Consider the following 5,933-nt stretch of genomic DNA (forward strand, 5'->3'; position numbering starts at 1 on the left):
CTGAATGGCCCTCCCCCAGCTGGCCCACAGCCCACAGCCCCTCCCCACAGCCAGCCCTACCCCTGATCAGCCCCCAACACCCAGATCAGCCCGCAGCCCCTCCCTTCAGCCAGGCTGGTCTTGATTGGGCCTTGATTGGAGCGGGCCAACCAGCCAACCTCCTGTGGTCTCCTCCTCCTGACAGGTCCACCCCCGATCCGCCAATTGAGGCCGGGCCAGCCAGACCCAACTTATGCATGAATTCGTTCACTGAGCCTCTAGTAATAGCATAAATAAGTAGACCTAGTCAGACCAAGGTGGACAAGAGTAGGAAGTCTTCTTAAAGATGACTGATCTGTGTATTGAAGAATGAGTAGATATCATCATGTGGTGAAAGAGCTTGGGTGAAGGCACTGTCTTGGGAGAATCTGGGATATTTGATGATCTACAAGTAGCTAGAACAGCTTGAGAATAGGATATCAGAGAGGTACTTGAGATATGAAGCTGAAGAAAAATGAAGAACTCAGGCTATAAAGAGCCTGTATATCTTGTTGATGAGTATGAATTTTGTCTTGATTTCAATAAAGAACTATATTATTTTTGCAGGGAATTGCCATGCTTAGATATGCATTTTTGAAAATCATCTCATAACAGCAAGCAGCTGGATTGGAAGATACAAGCCTGGAGGTAGGCAGATCAGTTATGAGATTATGAACAGGTCTCATGAGAGGGTGGGAAGACTCAGAGGAAGAAGAATGCAATAGGGACTGCTGCAGAAAAGTCACACAAAAAATGCTTCGGAATGTTTCCATTGAACTTGGCAAAAGAGCAGAAATCTCTTCGATGGAATAAAAAGTGTGAAAAACAGAAATTAGTTCAGGAGTAAGTGGGTAATGATCAAGGGAAAGAGCAAGCATTTTGAAGGTAGTTTGTGCAAGGATGAACAAAAGTTAGAGGTGGATATATGGTTAAATAATTTGTCTTAAAAGGGGAAAGTCTTAAGCCTGTTTCTAAAAACTAAAGGAAGAATCAAGAAAAAAAGTAAGAATTAAGTATCAGAAAAGGAGAAGCAACCAAAAAATGCAGCAGGCAGAAATGATATCCAACCCAAAGGAAAAGGACTAGCACCAGGCTCTTCCTTTCTGTCTGGCAGCAGCCATCAGGTAAGCCAAGATGGACCCTTGCTGAGAAGTACATCCAGGAGCTATGGAGGAATAAGCAGTTTGAGGTGATGTACTTCCTTCCCAGATAGAGCTACTGGCAGTACCGCAGGATGTCTGCCCTACATAAGGAACCTCTGCCCATGACCAGATAAAGTGCACAGGGTAAGAAACAAAGTGAAGCAAGGTTTTATCATACATCAGATTCATGTGCACCCTGGCAGCCTCAAATGCCCTGTTCCTAAGAGTGTATCCTCTGGCAAGCCTGTCCATCATGCTAAAGTTTGCTTGAAGCCTTTAGTCTGTTGCCAAGAAGGGAGCTGGATGCCACTGTGGGGGCTCTGGGGATCCTGAATTCCTTTTTTGTTTTAAATATATTTTTATTCATTTCAGAGAGAAAGGGAGAGGGAGGGACAGAAACATCAATGATTAGAGAGAATAAGTGATGGGCTGTCTCCTGCACGCCCCCTACTGGGGATGGAGCCCGCAACCCAGGCATGTGCCCCATTCAGGAATATAACTAACTGCCTGTTTCATGGGTCCACGCTCTACCCCTGAGTCTCACCAGGAGGGCCTGAATTCTTACTGGGTTGGTGAAGAGTCCACCTACAAATTCTTTGAGGTTATCCTCATTGATCCATTCTATTCCATAAGCCTATCAGAAGGAATCCTAAAACCCAATGGATCACCAGACCAGTCCACAAGCACAGGAAGATATGAGGGCTGACATCTGCAGGTTTCAAGAACCCTGAAGCTTGGAGAATGCACAATACTCTCCAGCTCCATTGTAACCACTAATATAAATAACTACTGACCCGATGCATGGATTCATGTACTTTGAATGGAAATTAATTAGAAGGTGGCCAGTGGAGCAGGATTGGGCAAGATGGGCCAGACACATTCTGAAGCCAACCTCCTGCTGGCTGCACCTGGGTTGGCACCATGGCTCAAAGGGCATCTGTGGAGTGAGTGGACTCCCTCAGGCAGGTGGGATCCCTCAGCCTGTCCTGCGGGGATCGGGCCGAAACCAGCTCTCCAACATCCCCCAAGGGGTCCCGGAGTGTGAGAGGGCACTCTGCAAAGTTGCTGTCATACAGGGTATGGAATGCAGACGCAAGTGTGCAGTAAACCAGATTCGGGGCCGACAGTGCCCCAGCAACAACATAACCCACAGCCAAAGGTGGAATCATGCAGCCCCGTGAGGAATTGGGCTCCCTCCTCTCTGGTTTCTGGGTGAGTCACCCGAGAACAGCTGCTGCCAAGTCACTTCAGCTTGGCAGATCCTGCATTGAGTGTCTTCCCCCTGGTGGTCAGTATGTGTCATAGCTACTGGTCAGATGGACACTTAGCATATTAGCCTTTTATATATATACTAAAATTTGTGCACTTTGGGGTGGGGGAGTGAGGGGTGGGGCCAGACCCCTCAGCCCGACCTGCACCCTCTGTCATGTTCCGAGACCCAGGCCACTCCTGGCATAGGCACAGGCCTACAGGCTTGAGGCGGCCTGGCTCCCGAGGCCCCATTTTATCAAGAGAACAAAGTCGGCGTTAGTTACAGCCCTCACCAAACCCAGTACAGTGCATCTGTGCATACAACTGCCTCGTTCATGTGCCTGCTTCGCCCTACTGAATTACTAACATCTTGAGGACATAGCTCTGTCTTATCCTGCTTCACCTTCAGTGCCTGGCCTGGTGCCAGGGACCTGAGAGGTTTTCTGAGTGAGTGAATAATGAGTGAGTGAATGAGTGAATGAATGAGCGAGTAATTGAATGAGCAAGCAGCTAAGGGGCGGGAACTTCTGCTGCATTGCCATGGCAACACGGCAGAAGATCTGGCCCCACTCCCGGCTGCCTGAAGCCCACCCCAGGAAAGTTCCCACCCTGCTCCCAGCAGCCTGGTGCCCCTGGCTGCCTGATGCAAACCCCAGGAAGTTCCCACCCTGCTCCCAGAGGCCCGGTGCCCCTCTCCTGGCTGCATACTGAATTACTAACATCTTGAGGACATAGCTCTGTCTTATCCTGCTTCAACTTCAGTGCCTGGCCTGGTGCCAGGGACCTGAGAGGATTTGCTGAGTGAGTGAATGAGTGAGTGAATGAGTGAATGAATGAGCGAGTAAGTGAATGAGCAAGCAGCTACAGGGCTGGAACTTCTGCCGCATTGCCATGGCGCCCATCTCCCAGCTGCATAGTTCAGGCAGGGCAAAGGCGGCCCGGGCTCTCCGCCTTTGCCCTGCCACCCGGCTCTTGCCTGCTGCCTGGGTTTCCAATCACCGTCAGCGGCAGGTGGCTTATTCCATCCTTCCCCTTTCACCTCCCATCATTGTGCCTACATATGCAAATTAACCACCATCTTTGTTGGCAGTTAACCGCCATCTTCGTTGGCAGTTAATTTGCATATCGCCCTGATTAGCCAATGGGAAGCGTAGCGGAGGTACAGTTAATTACCCTTTTTGTCTTTTATTAGATAGGACTAGAGACCTGCTGCATGAAAAGATTCGTACAATAGGCCTTCCCTTCCCCTGGCTGCTGGCACTGGTTTTCCTCTGGCACCTGGGACCCAGGTCTTTGCTCTGGCCGGAGCTGCCTTCAAGCCTTCGCTGCTCTGGCAGGAGCTGCCTTCAGTCTTCGCTCCGCCACTTCAAGCCTATGTATGCAAATTAACCGCCATCTTTGTTGGAGGTTAATTTTCATATCTCGCTGATTAGCCAATGGGAGGCGTAGCGAAGGTATGGTCAATTAACATGTTTGTCTATTATTAGCTAGGATATATATAAATGTTTGTAAAATTCTTACCTAGTAAACAATTTAGGACAGTAAAAAATAAAAGGGACTAGCCCCATACATGAGGTGGAATATATGAGAAGTAAAAGAAAGCCAAAGAAGATACAAATGTGTTCTAGGGGTGGGTAGAAAGTAACTAAAAAAAATTTTGTTTCATATGTTTGTGTGCATGTTATATTTGAGGTCTTCTACTTTTATCTAAAGGTGGAAGATCAGGCTGTCTGTTAAGAATAAAAGAACATATCCTATATAATAAAGAGGTAACATGCAAATTGACCCTCACACCCTCACAAGATGGCTGCCTATGACCAGGACGGCAGAGGGGTTAGTGAGGAATGACCAAACGACTGAACAAGCAGGCTGTGTGGGGCGACCAAGCCAGCAGGGGGGTTAGTGAGGGATGACCAAACAACTGAACAGTAGGCTATGTGGGGTGACCAGGCCAGCAGGGTGGGGGGAGGGGCAGTTGGGGGTGACCAGGCCAGCAGGGGGGAAGTTGCAGGTGACCAGGCTGGAAGGGGGGCATTGGGGGCAACCAGTTAGGGGCAACCAGGCTGGCAGAGGGGGGAAGTTGGGGGCAACCAGGCCGGCAGGGGGAGGCAGTTAGGGGCAACCAGGCAGGCAGGCAGGTGAGCAATTAGGAGCCAGCAGTCTAGGATTGTGAGAGGGATGTCCGACTGCCAGTCGGACATCCCCCGAGGGGTCCCAGATTGGAGAGGGTGCAGGCTGGGGTGAGGAGACCCCCCCCCCGCCCCCATATACCAGGCCTCTAGTGTTGGAATAGGAAACCTGAGCAGTGTTATAAGAGTGAATAGGGGTGTAAGAGGAAGCAAAATAGCACCACAAGAAATGATTGTCATCATTCCTAAGGATATTGCCAAGGTTAGAGGTTGTACATTTGTAGTAGCACTAGCTTCTTGATTTCTGTGTTTTCTCCAGCAGTATTCAGCAGCTTGGGTTTAGGGAATGGAGAAGTCTACAATAGCATTGAAGCAGGATTAGAACTTCTCTGGGCATTCATGTCAGGTGATAAAGGAAGCTAAATATATTAGCTTGAATTTGGTTGTATCTGCATTGTGTTATATCACATATCATGTGATTTAGTGAAATAAGAAAGTTAAGGCTGGCTCCCCACTTCTGGCCACCTCAGGCCTTTCCACTGGTTCCGTGCGGGTTTTAATACCTGCTCCTCAGGTGGCTCTCAGCCCCAGGTCCGGGTCTCTCCCCCCTTTACCCCCAGCAGCTGGCTCCTCATCCCCAATCTCATGGAGGCTGAGGCTGGGTTCTGCCCCCCGCTGGGCAGCTGCATGGGTCGTTGGGGCTGCCGGCTGGGCTGCTCGTGCTGCTGGTGCTGCTGCTGGTGCTGCTGCTGCTGCTGCTTGTTCTGGGACCTGGCGTAGCCTCCGAGATCACCTTGGAGCTGCCCGACAATGCCAAGCAGTGTTTCTACGAGGACATCATGCAAGGCACCAAGTGCACCCTCGAGTTCCAGGTGATTACTGGTGGTCACTATGATGTAGGTTGTTGATTAGAAGATCCTGATGGTAATGTGTTACACAAGGAGATGAAGAAACAGTACGAGAGTTTTACTTTCACAGCCTCCAAAAATGGGACATACAAATTTTGCTTCAGCAATGAATTTTCTACGTTCACACATAAAACCGTATATTTTGATTTTCAAGTTGGAGAAGACCCCCCTTTGTTTCCTAGTGAGAACCGAGTCAGTGCTCTTACCCAGGTAAATAAAAAGTCAACGATATAATGCTGGTGTGTGAAACACATAGTTTATGTGCATTAACTTGATAAACACAGAATTTTGATTTTTTTTAACACAATCATTAAGACTTATCTTAACTCTTACAGTAGATTAGGCATTTCACAGAGAACCTCCGACTTTTCAGTGAAGACCAGTGTTAAAAAGGATTTTATGAACTTTTAAGTGTCAAGAAAATAAGAAGTGTTACAATAGGAGGATCATTTAAGTAGAAACATAGTGGCAAAGGAAATTTAGGA

At 48.5% G+C, this 5,933-nt stretch overlaps 1 pseudogene; it reads left to right on the forward strand.

Annotated features, from left to right (window-relative positions):
- Positions 1 to 4,769: 4,769 nt before the first annotated feature.
- Positions 4,770 to 5,697, forward strand: LOC102239896 (annotated as a pseudogene).
- The last annotated feature ends 236 nt before the right edge of the window (positions 5,698 to 5,933 follow it).

Source organism: Myotis brandtii, unplaced genomic scaffold (assembly GCF_000412655.1).
Source record: "Myotis brandtii unplaced genomic scaffold, ASM41265v1 scaffold77, whole genome shotgun sequence".
Taxonomy (NCBI): domain Eukaryota; kingdom Metazoa; phylum Chordata; class Mammalia; order Chiroptera; family Vespertilionidae; genus Myotis; species Myotis brandtii.